The 21,011-nt window shown below is 34.7% G+C and overlaps 1 protein-coding gene across 4 annotated transcripts in view; it reads right to left on the bottom strand.

The window, feature by feature from the left end:
- Positions 1 to 21,011, bottom strand: part of ftz-f1 (ftz transcription factor 1) — a 115,476-nt gene that overhangs the window by 46,906 nt on the left and 47,559 nt on the right. The window lies entirely within an intron of this gene.

The following is a 21,011-nucleotide window of genomic DNA, read 5'->3' as shown; positions in this document are numbered from 1 at the left end:
GACGTAAACTGATGAAAAATTGTTCAAAGTGAACATACAGAATTAGTGGTCATTGCCATTCCGAAGTTGAAAATATCACGTGGCGAGTCTCAGGCAAGCTGAAACGCTACTGGACATGGTTTGATGATGATGTGATGAATACCAGCAAAGTATATCTAAGGGGGGGGGGGGTTGGCGACAGCGAATTTTTAATACTACTTTCTAAATTTAAATCAATGAATTTTCATCAATTCATCAGTAGTACTGTGTTATTTTGCTGATGAAAAAAGAAAAATTGAGTCATTGACAAATCAGTGAAATTTCACAGCTAAGTTAACTGAAACTGAAACTTTTGTTCTTCAGTTTTTCCAACTCTGGTTTTTGATATAATTTTTTTGAAGACATATGGATTTTGTTTTTCAAAAATGTGCAAAAAGTTGATATTTTTTTGGATTTTTAAAACTAATTACAGCAATTTTCATTTCCACAAATCGCCATTACGAGAGACCACGCCACTCGAATCGGAATTAAACTACAGCAATCAAATGGCAAATTCGAGTCAGAGTTCAAAATTTTCAGAAGAAACTCGGAAAATTTTTTAGCTCCGGAGGTGCCCCTGGAACGGAGATTTGAGCCTTCAAAGTGGAGGCATTTTCGAAAAATCGTGGTTTTATCGCTCTCTACCCAACATTTTTTCGGGGGAAATGGCCCAGTCTCAAATGAAAGTATTTGTGATTCTACGTCGATCTAGGCTATGCTATTGATTGCCGTGAAAATCCTATAGACCACTTTTAGGGGTCTACAGCATGTTTGAAAACTTGTAACTCGTTCATTTTTGGGCGAATTCGTGTTTTGAATATTTTTTCTTCGTAAATAAGCTTTCCAAAAATTGGGTGAATAAATTTTTGATTCGCGATTTCACTAATAATAATAACGAAATTGGACAAGATTCAGTGAAATTTTACAGCCAAAGCAGCGAAAAATGAATAAATCAATCAGGCGTTTCTACTTAGCCTATTATATGAGTATCAAGTACCTACATTTTTTGAAGTTCCCTCCCTTGATTAAAAAAATATCAAAAAAAGGAATAATTGTGATCATAAATCAAAATGCAAAATACAAATATGTAACCTGATAAAACTATGAAGCAACATTTTCGTAGTTGATGTTTTCCCCTTTCATTTTTTCTAAAAATCATGGAAAAATACTACAAGTACTTGAAATCAATAAAATTATCTAGTCAAAAAAATATTTGTTGATTTTTTTTACTAGTTACATTTTTATATTTTCTTTATTTTATCAGAGAAATCGCCACGAATTGATGTTGAAGGGTTCACCTGAAAAGTTTCGAAAAGATCCAGGGACAATTCGTCAAATTTTGAGCTCGAGCAGTCGACAGTCAAAACAGGGCTCTGACGAGAGCAAATGGCAAATGTAATTTCCATTCCTCCCTCCCCCTCCTTCAATGTAAAATTATCTCGAGGAAATGAAATGAATAAATTACGATTTTCTAGTAACTCAAACTGCTCATTTTGATTCATTATCTCAAGCTCTTCAGTTCAACAGCCCCCTGCCTCCATGGCCATAGGTGGGCTACTTTGGCATCTACGGTTTTTTTCTGATGCTAAGTTCATGAAATCTACATATGTACTAACCTGGTTTAAATCAGGTGTACAGGCAGGACAATCATCGCTCAAAATGACAAAATGACGGTCACTGGTCTATCGTATACCGTAGTATGCATTATTTCCGAAATAAAATGGGGAAAAAAGTCACAAACTCGGGTTCAGAATGAAGTATGCACAACTTCTGGCCGAAAAAGAAATGAAGAAAGAAAGAAAGAAGAAAAGACTAAAAAAAAGAGAGAGAGAGAAAGAGATACCAACGCTATGAGTTTAATCTACTCCCAGACAATGTCAATGAAAACTAATGCAGACTATACGACCAGCTATGTATTTCATAAATATTGCATTAACTAGCAACCTATTTCAAAGTAGACGAATTGATTATGCAAGACGGTTCGTATTCAACCGGTATGAATGGATTCATCTTTCAGTTGAAATTCGTGTACACTGTACGTCTACGTACTAGTATACAGAGTGGCTCATAAGTCAGTATTCCGATTTTCACGTTTAGTTTTTCGTAAATAAATCGAAAACTAAGCATCCTAGAAAAAAACTAATGACATTATGTCGATTGGAAATTTAATTCTCTACAAGTTTCCTCGACTTCATTTTTCCGTAGAGTGCTTTTTACCGCCTCTAGACTGATTTTTATGAAACGCAGTTTGCAAATTTTTCAAAAGTATTTCAAAAATTCACAAACTGTTTCATAAAAATCGGTCTGGAGGCGGAAATAAGCACTCTACGGAAAAATGAAGTCGAAGAAACTTGTAGAGAATTAAATTTCCAATCGATATAATGTCATTAGTTTTTTTCTAGGATGCTTAGTTTTTGATTTATTTACGAAAAACTTCGGAATACTGACTTATGCGCCACTCTGTATAGGTATAGGTAGGTTGTAGGATAAATTTCCGTTCGATAGGATTCTTGAACAAATTTCTCAGTGCAGGAACACGTGTAGTGTAAAATACATATAAAAATCCACACTACTAATTAAACTATCGCACATAAAACGTTACTACTTTTTCATCAATAATCAGCAGGCAAATCATGTCTACGACGATACATGATACAATCATATAGGTACGATCTAGACTAGACGATATTCGGGGGCACTTGAAGTTCTTCTAACACATAACTGGCAACAGTAATCAACGATCACTCGTTAGGATCCTGAATTATTTCGCGGTACCTTAGATAACAACAATATCGAACCCATTGATGAAAAGTTTTCTTGGCCAACACACTCTGAAATCAAGTACTCGAACACCAAAACCGAAAATATATACCTCTCAATTCCTGATCGACTCCTATAGTCACCAAAATGTAAGTACCTAAACCTAGAGTAAATTTGCATAATAAATACCGCTGTTATTGTATAATAAAATGTACTCCATCCGAATACATAATTGACCGATAATACTTTCCAATAATGTCGGTTAAACTCGTCGAATGAGCGAACAAAAATCGTTCAAAAACCTGGTCAAATAAAAAAGAAAAAAACCGCCATTCATACGTTTAAAACGCAAAACGAATAGCAAACTGATCCGGTCGACCTCAACATTACCAGACGCATTTACACACATAAAACTGGTTGGATGATACCCGCATTTAGCGGATTTTTTCATTCGCTAAACGCGGTCGCGATCTACGCAAATGAAAATAAAAGTAATCACGCACGACCTATCCTAATAATGCGATGTGCGCGCGCGTACGCGCTGGCGCGTCCACCAGAACTTCTTCGCCTCAGCAAAAAATAGTACAACAGTAATAACTAATAATGCTGAAATGAAATTCGCAAACAATACAATACTCAACGCTGTGCACGAAGAAAGGCCACAGCAATCAGAGCGCAGAGAGATGCAGACGGAAACGACGACCACGTTGAATAATATGATATAATGAACAAATACAGGCTGGCACAAAAACGCGACAAACCAATACTCACGTACTCTGCTACTCCGCACAAACGATCCATATTTCTTCTTCACGACCAAGGAGAAAGGGTATTACTTTCTTCCAGAACCGCCAGACCTTGCTACTCGTTTTATTTTCGCTTTTAACGACTTCCGTTAACCGATAAATACACGTAATTCGATATAAATGCGATGAGTTTATTCGGCCGACAAAATATGCAAATATAGGTTGTCGGCGCGAATAGAACAGATCGTCGTGTCGTATATCTCGCTGTTTTTTCTCGTTTTTTTTTTTTTTTTTTTTGTCTCGTCGCATCGATTTCCAGACTATGCGAATATGGTAAAAGTAAAGTCGTATGGAAAAAGGTAAAACTAAAAAGAAGTGAGAAAAAAAGCCAGATTGGCTTTTAAATGGGTGCCCAGAGAAGATGGGTAATTCAATTATGATCAATGAAGCAAAATTGCCTCACGTTTGCGAATTTGGGATGTTGACAAAATTTCAAATTCAACACTTTTTTCCTTGCTTGTCTTTCAAATAGAAAAAAAGGGATGCGGAGTGCGGACGTTGGGAATTCCAACTTCAAACTATCACAAACAAGCAGTGCTTTAGTTTTTGCTCAAATAATTTTATGACTTCCCAACAGCAAATAACAGCATAAAAAATTTCAAACTTTCAAAAATTTTGAATTGAGGTCTGCTTCGTTGTTAAATATTAATTCAGGCAACATTTTTGAAACTAAAGAAAAAAGTTCTCCACGTAAATGACAAATTTTCAAAATTGAGTAATCAAAAATTCGAGCTTTTATAGCTCCTTCAATTTCAAAGATACCACTGCCTCTTCGATCCCGTTATCAAGCAAATGTCAAAAAAAAAACAACAACAAATACAAGGTGGCAGCACAGCATTTGTGCTCAACTGACGAACGAGGTCTCATTTTAATGGACAGTGATCACTTTTGACCGTTCCATCGTTAGTTTCAAAATTACACAATTTAGTATTATCATCAATCAATATCTCGAAGGATGGTTTTGAATCAACTTTTATGAAATCAATACAATTTCAAGGTGCAGAAACAAATACCTACTTTTGATGCCACAAATGACAAAGCTGGATTTCCAATTTAACAACATACAGTTCAGAACTGTTACGACAAGAAATGTGAAAAAAACAAAGGGTTGAAAAATACTTTTTCTCAAGGTTTTTCAGAATAAAGATATCTCCATTCTTCAAAGATGATTTTAGGGGCAAAATTCTCGACTTACATCGGTCAAAAGAGAACAAATTTTCAATAACGCAAATTAACTCACATCGAGACTTTTCTTGAGAAAGAGAAATAACGTATCTTTTATGACAACTTAAACAAGACTATTGCTCAGAAAAATACGTATAAATGTAGAGGAAAGGAGGAGGAAGTAAATAATGAATGATCAATTCTTATGTGCAACTTTTTCCACTTTTTTCGTGAAATTACGACACACAATCAGAAAAAAGTTTAGTAAGAAAATTATAGGAGTAGAAGTTTCTGTTTTTTTTCCTTCAAATAATTTGACAACTAAGCAGGTATTCTAGAGGGAAAACTTTGCACTATCTACATAATTTAGTAAAGTAACGTAATCAATAAGGTTTCATCGAAGCAAGAATGATAAATTACTGGGAAAAAACATTAACATTCTGAAATCAAAAACTGCTTCCAATAATATTCAAATTACTCGTAAAGGCATTCAGAATTTCAACTTTATATCAATTTTCCTCTGATATGCATCCATCTACAAGTAAAACGATCTCAACTCCAAATTTCATCGTCCACAAATTGCGATTTTTCAATTTTCTCAAAAGACTTTTGAAAAATTTTCACATAAAAAAAAACAATTTTATAAATTTATAAATCCATTTTTTTTTCATCTCTAAAGCACTAGATTTAACTTCTGCTAAATTATTTTATTCCTCACATAAACCACACTTCTCGCACACCACACTTTTTGGATATCATAACCCTTCTCGAGGTAATGAAGTTCAAACAATACAGACAGACGGTGAACGAAATCGACTCGAAAATTCCGATATTACATCGTCTGTAAAATTACGCACACCAGTCAATCCATTAGTAATTAATTAAAATCGTAATGGCCAGATGATTACGATATCAGCACGCGCCAGAATACAAGATAAGATGAGCAGTGAGCACCAATATGTTGAGTATTTTTCGAAGCGAAAGTAACGCGAAAAGATAGATTTCATCCAGATTCATTTTTAAAAACTTTTTCACTCGTCGAATGATTCACATAACGCGCACCTCACCGAGTATTTTAGTGTCCAGCGATTGAATAAGAATCGAGGACGTGGTTTTAATTACCGAATGCTATAATTCCACGGCGATTCCTTGGCTATGTAGAAAGGAAATCATTAACATAAAAACCAAATATCATTTCAACAAGTGTGTCATTTTATGTAAAATACCTTTTTAACACACACACGCGCGCGCGCGCGCATCACGACTATTCGAATGTTAATCACTATAGCGGTATAAATTTCACGGACTCGAGGCTTCTCAACAAAACGTACGAGTATTGGAGTATTTCTGATTAGTCGGTAATTTACTTCAAAAACAAATCATCGTCATTACATTCGACTAAAAAATCGATCATTTGGAGAGCAATAAAAAAAACACTCGATTTTTTACTCTCGCTTTTTCTGCACCGAAACGATAAATTGAAAAATAAATTCGCGAAGAAAACTACCTACGGTATTGAGTATAAACCAATAAACTAGAATACAGTTCACCATGCCGAAGAAATTATCAGCCCCTATAAACTCGTTGACAGAATTTAGTCGGCAATTATAAAAACGTGGCGCGTTAATAAGGAGTATAATTTAAATTCATTTTCGTGGACAGTAGAAATGGTATTTTATATGCCACCGAGTCTGGTCCCGATGAAAAAATAACGAAGCCAGTTTACTTTCTCACAATTAAAAGAATGTCACGCGGTGCTCGAAAAAAAAAATGTCGGATGAAAAAAAAACACTAGCTCGAAGGTCCCAAAAGTTTTTAATTTGTCGAGTCGACTGTAATGTGCACTTACTCGTATCTACAATATAAACGTCATCTCGTCGACTACCATACTCGAATACGAAAAAATATTCGCTTATTCCAAAACTAGGACCGTTTCAAACGACTATAACAATTATCAATTTGATCTATAAGCAACGTTACAACAATATGATGAAACAAAAGGAAAAAGCGAATGAAGCGCGACCGAGCATACCCTATACGTACGTTTCGTAATAAAATGTTATAAGCTTATGACACTAAACCCGTCATTTCCCCTCCGTGTTTGAATTACAGACTTACAGAGGTCGTTCATTTCACACTGACAAAATCTTGTCTCTAAATGGAATCTATACACTCGTAGTTCTGGTACGATGTAGGTATACCTAGTTAATAATAAGTATGTATCTGCATTTCAACGTATCGAGAAAAAAATATGTACTTATATCGGTTAACAGTATTAAACGTTTTCAATAAAATATCTACTATGTACTATGGAATGTCAAAACTTCGTAATAAAGTAGACTATAGAAGATTACCTATTTTTTTTTCAATACAGATTTACATCATTTTGTGGAACAACCAACAACTTCCAATTCCAATCATCGACCGAAACTAAGGAATTTTAATTTTCGAAGAACACGCCCGATTTTTGGAAGGGCAGGGGGGGGAAGGGTTATGGAAAGATTCGTTGATGAATAATCTCGAGGAAAAATTCACTGGAGAGAAACAATAAAAAAGTTTCCTAGTCGAAAAATTCTGAAATGAACTTATAAGGGACTGTTTTATTTTCAGAGACACTGTCCGAAGTCAATGTCATTCAATAGATGGAGTTGGAATCCTTCAGAACATAAGGCTTGGTTCGTTCAATTTCAGACATGACAAACTATGAAATACAAAAGATCAGCCTTTAGGGGTGAGTAAAACAAATAAGTAAGTTGCTGTCCCACTTCGCCACAGAATGATCAAACATACAGAAAGGGTCACTCTGAAAACCGCTGGCTTCGCTGATGATAATACGAGTAATTCTTCACGAGAAAAGTATCATTTAGACTTGAAGTTTTCCACACTATACTTAATACGGATGTCGGACATTCAAATTTTACACGTGAATCGTATCGTATGGGTAGTATATCCTTTTCGTCGTCGTAACTAATTTATTCCGCACACGTGAAATTTTTTCATCCAATGACGTCATCGATTTAGAAGTAACATACGAAAGGGAGTTTTCCTTTCATATTTGTATGCATGACAAGAAGATGGTAACGAATTGAGCGCGAATTAATGCCACGAAAGAGAATGATATTTTGTCAAAGTTTCGTACAAGTTTTGATCCAGTAGCACGTCGCGCTGTTGAAAAATTCAATGTTGAACCAAATCAGTTTACTGTGTTATCTGTTATCAAACATATTAGGTAATTGGAAGTGTAGAAAAATTTGTAAGAATGCAACTTTTCAATTTTCATTTCTCCCATAGCGTTGCGCATAAAGATGAAAAAACTGACGAATCGTGTTATAGCGTTGATTTCGAAAGCTAGATTTTATGCAAATAATATCCTAATATAAGAATACAATTTTTTTCACACTTTCTCTCATAGACCAATTGTGCTTTGCAGAAATAGAATGAATGAATGTAAATAAGTTCGACGAGTATTTCAGCGCTTTAACCATACGGGTTATAATTTTTATAACAAACAGTGTCACTGGCGAGAGTAGGTATATAAGTACATATATAAGCTATAATAATTTTTGTCAATGCTTTTAAAGTAGGACTCCTGGACTCGAGTTGAGTTTTCTAATTTTAATTTGTCTTTCCCTTGTACACCAAGAGATGTGATTTTTGGAGTGTTGCTTAAAAATTTGATTATCTTTTCCCTCTCGAGATTCATTTTGTACGCATTTCTTATAAATCAGGCATAAAAATAAAATAATACGCACGTATTTTAGATTGCCTATGCCTACATAATTATTTTGTTGTAAAATATAATGTAAGTATTCGCTGAAGATTGAAAAATTCATTAGACGCTTAGGGTTTGTGTTTGAAAAACTGAAGATTTCTAGGTCGCTGAAAATAAAAAATGAGGGACAGATCTTATCGTCGGAAACGGTAAGTAGATGAAGCTCGATGTTTGTTTCAATATACCATAACGACAATAGTGTAAGGTCAACGACATTAGGAGATGAAAGAAGGGATATTGAAAATTTTCAAGGGAAACTTCAAAATCAAAAAACTGACTTCAACATCATCAGAAAATGAGAAAAATTACAAAACAATTTTTTTTCAGTTTATTCGTCGCTTGCTCTATACCTTGTCACGAGGATAAAATGCCAGACTTAATTTTACACCAAAACTATCATCATCCACAAAATATGAAAAAATTATAAACCATTTCTTATAGCTCCTAGCCTTGTGACTATATACGAGTAGGTACTTCACCTCGAGGATCGTGCCAGCTTTTTTCAACAAAATATGTAAAATATCCAAAAATAAAAATTCACCAACCAATTTTTCCAGCTCTCAGCTTACGACTATATACTTCGTCTCGAGGATCACACCTTTTTCTCAGAAAAATACATAGATATGTAATAAACTGTCCAAAAATGAAAAAATTAACCAACCAATTTTTGAGCTTCTTTCTCCTAACTACCTCACTCGAGAACCATCTCACCACAAAGATAAATGTCAGACTTTTCTCAACGAAAACACATCAACGACTATTTCGTTCAATGAAAAATATCTTCCAACAGTCTAAATTGCCCTACTCGTGTACCTAAACTTGAACAACATCTCGTATAATTATCTGCATCGACTGCACACAGTCATTATGGAAATCATCATTAAAATAATTAAAACTATCGTCCAGATCGTTCATGTTGCACATGTATTAAAACAGCACCAATGACCCTAGTTTGCATTAAAAACGAGACCGTAAAAATCAACTATTACAACGTACGTAGTAGTACGAATAAGTACGATAAAAAACGCGCGCGAAAAATCTATAATATGTACATCTACATACAAGTGAAGCGAGACTAGCGGTCGAGAAGGCGCAGGCGGTGCGGTAGAGCAGGGACGTGGACGACCTAAAAAACTAAACCAACAAAAAGGTCATTATTATGTAGCCGCCGAAGATGAATTCACAAGTTCAGTTTACGCTGTTATATGTGCGTATTATAGGTAAGACTCTGGTACGCTGCTGGAATGAAAAAGAAAATCTATTGGACTTAGGTTACGTAACGCCTGACGCGACTGTGGAATAAATTCTATTATACTGTCTTCCCACTTTTCACCTCTTGCGTAAATCGTAAATTATTTATTACCTTGCAACCTTTAAAGATAATACTGTAGCGATTCTCAAAGACATAGACATACAAGATCGAAGAGCTACTACCAAGAGTGAAAAAATACGTCTACAGCTCTACACATACAGGGTGATCCGTATAAAGATGTGATATATTAAAATCATGTATTCTACTCATATGTATATTGGAGCAAAGAGTGTTATATACAAGATGGTCCCTAACCCCTTTATTAAGGACTGGAGCGCCACGCCATTGATGTGGGGGGGGGGGGGTGGAGGGGAAGGTCCATTTTCATCTAGAGCTGGCCATTTTGGCGCATGATATGAAAATTGTTGGGGGGAAGTGGTGGAAATTGTTAACATAAGTCTCTATAGAAAAGTATGTCTGAACCCGGTTTAAAATGAACATGAATACAATTTTTTCCAATTTTATCAGTTGATTACATGCCGAGTTATCAATTTTTCAAACTTTTGGAAATTCAAAAAAATGTTGATGAATAGAAGTTGATGGAGTTTTTATCTTCATTTTTTCATTTAAGAACCTTTTTTCAAGTAGAAAAAAAAATGAAAATTTCCTCAAAAAATATAATTTATCTCAATCACATACTCATTCCGGCAATTCAGCAAATTTTGCCATTGCCGCAGTAAATCTGTCGATAAGTAGAATACGTGGTTTCAATACTTCACATTTTTTATCCGGGTCACCCTGTATATGATACCTAAACAATACACATACACGCAGGTACATGAGTATACCTTACTTACTATAGCCTATTAACGCTATACATCCAAAAATTAACATTTATGCATACCTAAACCCGTATAAAATATACGCCTACGTGTAAAAGCCTTCTAAACTGCACGAAAATTTCTTCAAACCGCATTAAAAATTTAATTCTAACATTTTCGTTAGGAAATTTTACACGTTAATTTCTACTTGGAAACATCTATCCCAAAAAAATATCACCACAGCGACAGGAAAAGGCGGATTCGTATTCGGAAACCATATGACAACTTACGTAATATCGTAACAATAATGCGACTCGTCGTCGCACGTCGACCCATTCCCATAGTAATTTTTGTTTTGTTACAATCCACCGCAGTTGTACGCTCATTGTACTCCTTCAATGAAAATTTATTTGCGAACGAGCAAAAAAAAAATAAAATTTCGACATCACATTTCCTTTTTAACGCAGACGAACGTCTACGTACTTACGCTCGTGTATCGAACTACGTATAGGCTTACGTACTCGTATATATGTCTGGTTTTAAAAGCCCTCCCTGTCTGGCTTTCCTTAATTGAACGAATCATTTTAGTTTTTTGTGTTGGATTTTCAATTTGAAAGTGTTCGCGTAAAATTGGCCATCGAAAATTAAGTAAGAATATTCGATAGAATCTCTCGATATCAAAGAAGATGATTGGCATCGATTTTTGTATAAACAGAGAATAATTAACTTATTGCAACATCTGTTTGTTCACTGAACTCTTTCCCTTACTCCTCGGACACCGAAGTAAAATGAGAACGATAGATATTCCTGCATGGAAAATTTCAAAGGATGACACAAGGTGTTACATTAAGATTTGAGATTAATCGGTTTCTAAAATTCAATGTCAAAACTCTGATGAAGTTCTCTGTTTCTCGGCTCGCACTTGATCACATTTAGATCCGAAGTATGAGTGACGGAATTTTGATAGGATACCCTGAATAAGGCGATAATACGCATATGAAAACAGATTCAACAATGAGAACGAGCATTTCTGTTTTAGAAATGACGAAACACACCAGTCGATGACTGAAACCTTCTTCAGATGAGGATCCACGAGGGTAAAATTTAAATTTTGCACATAGGATTAAAAAGTGTTTAAACCTAATCGTTTGGTGTTTCATTTTTTCAACTCGTTACCACGTTTTATCCGTACTCCATTATTCGTGTTTGATCTATAAAAATTTTCAAGTTTAAAATTTTGTAATCTGCATGGAAATTGGAAACTCATCAATTACAGTATATTATGAGCCATAAAACATCAAAATAAATCGAATACAAGTAAGTAGCTGATTGCTGTTGCGAACGGTTTTCATAATATTCAAATTTTTATCAAATTTTACTCAATAATCTCAATACTGCTAATTTGCACTTCAAAGACCTAAAAAAAAAAAACAAAAAAAAAACGATATTTATGACACCTTAGGACGTATGTAGCTATGTACCAAGTACTATCGTGCATGAACATGAATTGAATGTAAATGATCATTTGACAATGATTCAACAGGTGGATGAAAGAATGACCAAAACTGAAGCCTTCTCTTTTATTTTGAATCAGTCAAAAATCGCTGAAATTCGACGGGAATTTCAACACAGGGAGCAGTCAGTGAAAGCAGTAACTCTTGAATAAAATCAGAAACCAAAATCGCAAAAAATCATCCGCTGGTTCTTCAGCGAGATTGCCTGTTTTTTTTTTAAAAATCGATTTCAATTGTACTTTGCAGTAAATGTTGACTGAATTTTAGAAGTTTTTCGCAGATTCAACATTGATGCAGCTGAAACATTCGAAGGAATTGAATATTATGTGTGCTTCAAAATCATCTTGAAAAACAGAGGCAGTAATTTCATACTCGTACATCCACATAAAGATCATCAAATTATGAAACCCAGAAAATCATCATTTTCTTATAATCCTATCCTAAGTTATTCCCTGTTCGTGTGATCGATTTCGATAGACACCCTAAATATCGAAAAGCAAACTACTTGAAACAGTTGCAAAACCAACCACGTAAAAAATTGGAAAAATTCTGTTGAAAAAAAAAATTCAATTACGACAATAACCCGGACTAAATTAATTGAAATTTTTTTAACGATTGCAGTTAAAACATCGTCAATAAGTTGAACGATTTTTCAAATAGGTACACCGCTTGATGAACTCATTAATATAAAAATGTATAGTAGAACGTTTATGAACCGCATCTATGGTATGTAATATTACTATTAATTTGCAACATTTTATGCTGCGTATAATCTTATAAAGGTTTATTAACCCTCTTCATTTTTTATTGAACTATATCTTTTTCTTTTTACAAACGATAAACTCAAGCGCGGCAAATGTTTACGCGTGTATATTAATTACTTTCCAATTACTGCATTGCGTAACTTATAACCTCATAGAACGTTCAACTTAACTACATTCATTTTTTTCAAGTGCACTTGTTTGGAAATTGGTCAACGTTGCTTGTCGTTACCTTCTTACATAGCATCTGATGCGGTGGGGTGCGGTGCGCGCAACATCCCGCATAAGAATCATGCTACAGGTGTGCTTTGACTATACGGTCTATCCAACCCACCAAAATAATATAACGGTACTTCATTTTAAACCGGTAAAAGGAGCAGGCTATGGAAACGACAAAAGGCCCTCTCTTAAGATTTTTTTAATGAGATATTTTCAAACTCCTTCATCGTACAGTCGTTTTCTTTCCCAGTGGTATTTTTTCTCTTCTATTCGAAATAATATTTTACGACAGGTACCTCTACCCACTATCCACGAGTACATTAAAAAATGGAACTAAATTAGCTTACAGTCCGCTATTCCATCCATGGTTCTTAGGTAGCCTGCCTTTTGATAACTTGCATGTAGATATCTTCATCATTAACGAAACTTTTCCAAAATTGACGTAGCAGCAATAAACTTCAAAATGGTCCAGTTTTTCAATCAATTCTATACATTTTTTCGTCATACTTCTAATTAAAGCAATGCGTGACGAATAATTTTCATTTTGTTAATCCAAATAGTGAATGACCGATAAGTACACTCTCGTATCTCTTAAAGCTCTAATTTTTTCAAGGTCATCGATTAATGATATCTACAGTTGTTTCAAAAATCGTCTTTTTAAAAAAATATTCACGTTAAAAGTACGAGTATTGTGATTGTGACAGAAGATGAAATCACAGATGAATATATTTTTTCAAAATTAAAAAAAAATCATACTTCTGGAAAAAAAATTAATACGTATAGAAGAAAAGAGGTGAAAACTAGAAGAATTTCATCGTTCAAAAAATCATCTTTGTACCTCAGAATATCCCCCAAGCCCAAATGCAATAAATCAAAAAAAAAAGGCAGGACGCGCAAATACATTGGAATACATTTTGTACCAGGTAACCTAACTCTTAGTTCAGGTAAAAAAAAAACAACCCAATTTTACGTTGAAGTTGCTTTTCATTAATTCTATACCAAACGAGGAAACATCCAACTTCGTAGACACATCGACAACTCTTTCAAAACAATCAGAACACTTATCTTCAATACCTTTTTTTTTTTTTTTTTTTGACAAAAATACTCACGTAACAAATAACTAACTTCCACCTGTCAAAGCAGTCAACATTTTATTTATTAATGTTAAGGATACGTGAATAGTGTGCGGTAATTTTAGCATTTTACAATTGATTTTTGCACCGTTTATTATTCAAGAGAATTAATTTTTCATCACAGCCGTTACATCGGTAAAAAATTCAGTACTTTTTTAGCCAATCAAACTTCGGCGCAATTTCATCATGTTTTTTATCAACACCATGCAGCATTTCATTTTTATATTCATTCGAATAACAAACTGAATAAACTTTCGAAAGTCTACACTACAGTCTACAGACGTATCGTACACACAAGCACAAACAAAACGTCTTAACTTAGAACAACATTCGCCAAAGTGCCACTAATTTCCCCAACCAGCATCCTGCAGATTTCCCCTAAATTAAAAACATGTGCGCGAAAATTGCATTAAAAATCAAGAGTAGTCTAAAATTTACACGTAGTGCGATAAATTTTCGCGAAAAAACGAACATATAATTAGGTAACAACAATCTGCGTATAATTTTCTTCGAATATAACGAAAACATCACCAAAGAGTGCACGTAATAAAAACGAAAATTTTTTACAACCGAGAAAAAATTTGGCCAAAATAAACCAAATGATTATAGTCGGCGATGGAAATTATTCGTGGTACTCAGACCAAACAGAAATGTCCATGAGAACTGTGGGTACTTTTCGGTAGTTAGTTCAGCCAAGCGTAAAACTCATAATAACATATCCAATCTATACACATGTGCGAGTACCTCCGATTCACTTGTAAAAATTTCTGACTACGACAAGTTATCGAAAAGTGTTCGAATCGTACTCGTATTTTTTTAAAAATGCGAAACATTTTTTTTCAAAATCGCACACACCACGTGACAAAAAAAGCACTCGTCGACTTCACCGATAATTATTGTACCTTGTACGTACTACGTAGGTACGGCGTATGCCTCAATTTTCAAACTGGATATTCCATCAGGTGCAAATATCAACCTAGGTGAAAACAATACGCACACTTTGAACGGATTTTCGCTATCGATACTTGCCAGAAAAAAAAATCACCACCGTATTTCGTTCATTTCCCAAAACGAACGACTAATTTGCTATAATGGTTTACAAGCGACGTGTCACCATATTTGCCACTTCCAACACCTAATTAAGAATTCATTAAACCTGAAAACTTGCGTGTGCTTGAAAACAAAAGAAAAATGACACTTCATTCGCGCATTAACATATTTTTTAAATCTTTCACGCGCTACGAACATTAGCATCGTATTTACATTACGCCACTCGAATAATTGTTAATAAAAATGGAAAAAACATCGATCGCACGAACGGAAATCTCATAACCTTTGCAATCACGCTAATTTCCTCGCAAGAGTATCCTACATACCAATCGACCTTTTGACGTCGGCTCCTTCAAGCCAACAGAAAAAAAAGCTTCGCGTTTAATGCAAAGGTGTACAGTTATCGTTACACAAGTATCTTGAAAATAGGTCGCGATTCGTCACTCGTACAGCATTATATTTTTCAAAAGATTCTTTGTCGGCCATAAAGTCGTCGTATAACGTATTTGAAAAGCTCGTCGATAACATGAGAAGAACCACTGCGATAAAACTTTGTGACCTAATTCGCAGCGAAAAAAAAATCTCCGTTATACCTTAATCCTTTTGAAAGTGAACGTCTTTTACCATATAGAAGAACAAATAAAATGGTAAACGACGAATCGGTTTTACGATTGCGATTCGTCGTCGACTGACTGCAAAATTTTCTCTATGTACTACTACTAGTACTCGACTACTCGTACCTCTCTGTCGGGCATGCTTCGTCTGCCGATTCGATACGCAATGAATACTAATCAGATAACGCAATTCGAATTCAATAGCCAACTTCTTTTACCACAGTGGAGTAGAGTAGAGTAGAGTAGAGTAGAGTAGAGTAGAGTAGACTCGCCTGAATTTTTAAACACCTCCGAGATAAAAGTCATTCACTCGAGAATGAATCACAATTTTCAAAAATTTATTATAAGCACAAGTATCGTACCAAGTACGTTTTTATACTCGTACGTTTACACGTTTGTAGTTTCTCGTTGCTCTACCACGTAATACCTATAATATACATACACAACTGAAACCCAATCGAATAAACATAACAAATAACAATTTTTTTGTTTCATTTTCTATATCGCTAAAATCTGACATCTCTCTTCCGCCGCTGCCCGCCATCACCGGTACACATAAATATACCGCATTGTCGTTCATTAGACCACCGACATGGTTAAATTCATTCTTCCTAACAATGAAAATTTACCACACAGAAGCGAGATGCGTGTTATGACTGAAATTTACGTATACAGCTCGAATCGAGAGCATTTCATTTTCAAAACGTAATCAAAATTCCACCAAAAAGATGATCCTTTCAAGTCATACATGATGGGCCCTCGCAGTAATAACACTACGAAAATAAAAAAGTTTCACGATGAATCAATCAATGGTGCACAAATACATCGGTTTCATGAATGAATCGTCCACTTACCATGAAAATTTCTGGGTTGAACGGATTTAAAAATCGAACTTCGGATAACAACCATATAATTAAGGAGAGCCCAACAAAACACTACCTACTTTGGTGAAGTGGACTTTTGAGCTCACATTTCAGCCACTGTATCATTTTCTCCATTTTTAGCGTCACTTTGTCAATGCAATACTAAAAAAACAAACAAAAAACTAAAATGCAGAGAAGCCCAAGACCCAAATTCCACAACAACTCAACAATATAAACAAAGCAATCATATTACATCCTTTGGAGCAAAATGAAAACTCCTTTCAAGATCAGGATCCAAATCGGCTTTTTGCCAACACTTTCTATCTCTCCTCTTTTTCCCACATTCGCATTTTCTGAATACGCTCTTTTCAATCAACTATTTTTAAATTTTCCAAATTGAACGAATTCAAAAAATGAACACAACATACTCCAAAAAATCCACAAATATTCGAACCTAAACAAAAGACCCAAAACCTACATGCCAATTCTGCAAAAACGAAACCACCTCCATCCAACGTACATACGAGTATACTATTCAACTGTCTTTATCTGAAACAAAATAGACTTTGACTACAAATACATAAAAGAAAATCATTCTACTACACCTGACGAGCCCTCCGAAATCGAAATACAAAAATTCATCACCATAATAAAAAACACCAACCTCACAAACCAAATCTAAAAACCCCATACTACGGGTGTAATAATCTTGTAATGATGAACACCCCCCCCCCGGGCCAAAAAAAACGAATACTTCAAGAGAGAAGATAGTAGTAGCATCAGTAGCATCACCAAAGTCGACTGAATAAAATAACTCGAGAATTACTCGTAATTTTAATTAATGAACACTTTACAAATCGCAACAAAACAAATACGTGATTGAGAAATCAAAACAAATCGTATCCAAATCACGATAATTCGTACAAATCAATTCAAACACATTGGAATCAAACACACACACACACACAAGCGAAGAAGAAAAACCACCTGAACTTGAACTTGCACAGCGAGTAGGTAAATAAATGCATATCCATCTAAAAATTCTGTCAAATCAACGCGCCTGTTAATTCCTTAACGTGAAATTTTTGTAATAAAAATACACCGTCGTAATAATAAATTTACCGAGACAGCGCGAAATAACGCCGCAATACGAAAACTTTTACACTTTCGCTTTCGAAAATGAGAAGAAAAAAAAACATGAACGCGTATACCATAAAGTGACATAATATAATAACATAATAACGTTCGATAAAACTTGTCGGTCTTGGTATTATGAAAAACGCCGCGTAACAACTTAAGAAAAAAGCGAAAAAAATCGCATCTGCGAAAAAATTCGTTTCTATAACCAATAATAAATTTTAAAACAAACGGAACTAAATAAACAGTAGGTCTGTAGGTCGCTTATCTTAAAAATTGGTACGTTTCTTATCTGAGGCCACTAGGCCAATCAGACTGTGTATCGCTCTCGAATTCGTATTTTATCGCAAATTTCAAACATTTTATCATCTTTGTACGATGGTGAATTTCTTTTTACTCATCGTAGACTGCGTTAGCAAGGTACAGAGCATCGTGTTACAAAATATTACCTATATGGCGTATGGTTATCAACACGTACGAAAAAAAATTGCTATCGCTAATTTATCATAGTATTCTTTTTATCCAAGTGCAGGCATAGTTCATCCTATAGGTAGCTCATACACAGGTGTTTTACGCGTATGAAGAATTCGTAAGGTGGTTGTGATGATGATGATGATGACGATAGGGAGAATACCTCGTACGAATACCTCAACCTGCTCACTGTTCAATGCACCTTACTCTCAACTTTTCTTACATTGACGCAACCCAACCGGATGTCTGAAATTCTCGCTTTCAAGTACGTGCACTTATACGTGTATTTACATAGGTATGTAACTTAGAGTAGAGTCGAACGTACTCTCTTAAGTTGTATAATTTACTATAATTTCGTTCCAAGAGAACACCATTTATATACATATGTACGAGTAAGTAGGTATACGAACGATAAGTCGAGATATTTTTACAATGATAACAAAGGGTGCATAAATTATAACGCAGAGAGATATGCAGTCATTCATCAAAGACACTATACATTTGGAAAAAAATTACTTCAAAACTAGGCACGCGGTGATCTACACAATAGAAACATGCAAATTTCAAAATAACTCTTCGAATAGGCCTATCTGGAAAAATTTGAGTGTTGTTTCTAAAATTTATCACGTGTACAAATTTTATTTAAATTTTTGTCATATGCTTCTGGAAGCAATAAATAATCAACATGACGAGATGTTTGGCTAAGCTCAACAACAAACTCAGATTAATGCCCTCTTCAACATTACACTCGCATAAAATAAAACTGTTGAACAATTTTTTGAATTATTTTAAGCCAAGATACTGCTATGTTTGTAAAGTGGTCCTTGGTAAGCACCCTGAAGCTGAAAACACGACTTATACATTAAAATGTTCGTCAAATACAGCAACATTCATGAGAACAGTCATAATTTACAGACATTATAGTTCTATCAGCCAGGTGGTTTTGTACGTCTAGAGAATGAATTTTGAATTTGGTTTCAAGGAATCATAGCAAAAATGACATTGTCTCAACGTTGATACAAAATGTTCCTAATATCCTAAAATTTATAATCTGGACACAAATGGAAGAATTTTTGGAAAAAATGAAGAATTTTATTTCACACTCTAGCCACGGAATTCCAATTTTTTAGTCAAATTGGCTAATATTTTTAACATGATAGAAAGAATCCTAAGCTGTATGTTCCTGAATGAGAATACATCACAAACACTTCCCTGACGTGAAAACACTTGTTAAATCTAATTAGCTCGGTAAGTAAGTAAAGTACGTAAAAAATAGGCAATATGATTGGCTGGAACCATTCAACGAAGGCAGATATGAAATATCTATGCCATGAACGATATTTTTGAAAAATGAAAACTTAAAATGGTAACTTAAATTTTTACTGTTTTTGGCCAAAAAATGCTCCACATTTTATGGTTTTTGGAGCAAAATTTTAGACTTTTTGACCTGAAGTTACGCATATCTGACAAGTACAAAGCTACACAGAATAGAAAAAAATCTACTTTTCGTACCTACACCTTGTTCGTTGAGCGAAATTTCTAACCATTTGTGCCTTCTAGATTTGAAATTCGAATTTTCAGTCTGCTGAAAACTACGTAGAATAAAAAATACTCTACTACGAGTACACTTGACTTTTTTCGACTTTTAGGCATACAATCCTAATTTTTGATAGTTGAAAAGCTGCAAAGAATGATGGAAAATGCTCCATTTTTCAGAATTGTCTATTTTTCACAATCTATGAGCAACGTATTTCAAACTTTCAACCAGCAGATCACATTTTTTAGTATCTCTGGACAAAATTTTCGACTTTTCAACCAATAGACTGCTGAACATATTGCCTGATGACATCCACTGAACGAAGAGAAAACAATTTCGAGAAAATTACTACCTATTCATATAGGTACAGGTACACTATCTATATAAATGAAATTGGTAATCAAATACCGCAAATTGTAATACTGAATTGAACCACCCATCATTTTTGTACTATTAAACACGTTTCGTAGTTCGGCATCGTTTCTTTCCACAATTTTTTCAGTCGTCGTTTCATTAAATTCAAATTTTCACTCGAGACTTTTTCGTGATTTTTACGACTATAATAACCAATAGACCCACAAGTGGAATAAGGGCCTTCCTCAGATTTCTACATAGTTTTGTCTGTTCACACATACATAAAAGTCAAGCCGGTTGGTAGGACGAGTTATCCACATGATCAACGATCCCCTGTCGAGCTAGTCTAATTTTAATCTCACGATCACGAAACGAAACCTCATCAAAAATGAACCGATAAAGCTCGACGATACAAAATTTTGCCCACTTTGCACTATCAATAAACATACCTTAATACGCATTTACTTATCGATAATTATACAGAGTTTCAAACCAGGAGAGCCAGTCTGGCAGTCTAAGAGTAAAATTTTACCCACCGACGACTACGGCAACGACAACGGTGGCTGGCCCAAGACCTACGTAATAATGGCAGTTGACGTCATTAAAGCAGCGTATTTTATCGTAATTAATGTCGTAACGTTATATCCTAAAAGGAGCCATTCAGCCAATAAAAAGCAATTATCTTACGATCCCATACACCGAACGGAGTAAATTTTAGTTCGAATTTAAAACCGCATCGAGTACCAAATTGCCAAAACTACCGGC

This window comes from Planococcus citri, chromosome 1 (assembly GCF_950023065.1).
Source record: "Planococcus citri chromosome 1, ihPlaCitr1.1, whole genome shotgun sequence".
Lineage (NCBI taxonomy): Eukaryota > Metazoa > Arthropoda > Insecta > Hemiptera > Pseudococcidae > Planococcus > Planococcus citri.
The sequence above is the reverse complement of the archived record's forward strand: the minus strand, read 5'-3'. Positions and strand labels throughout refer to the sequence as shown.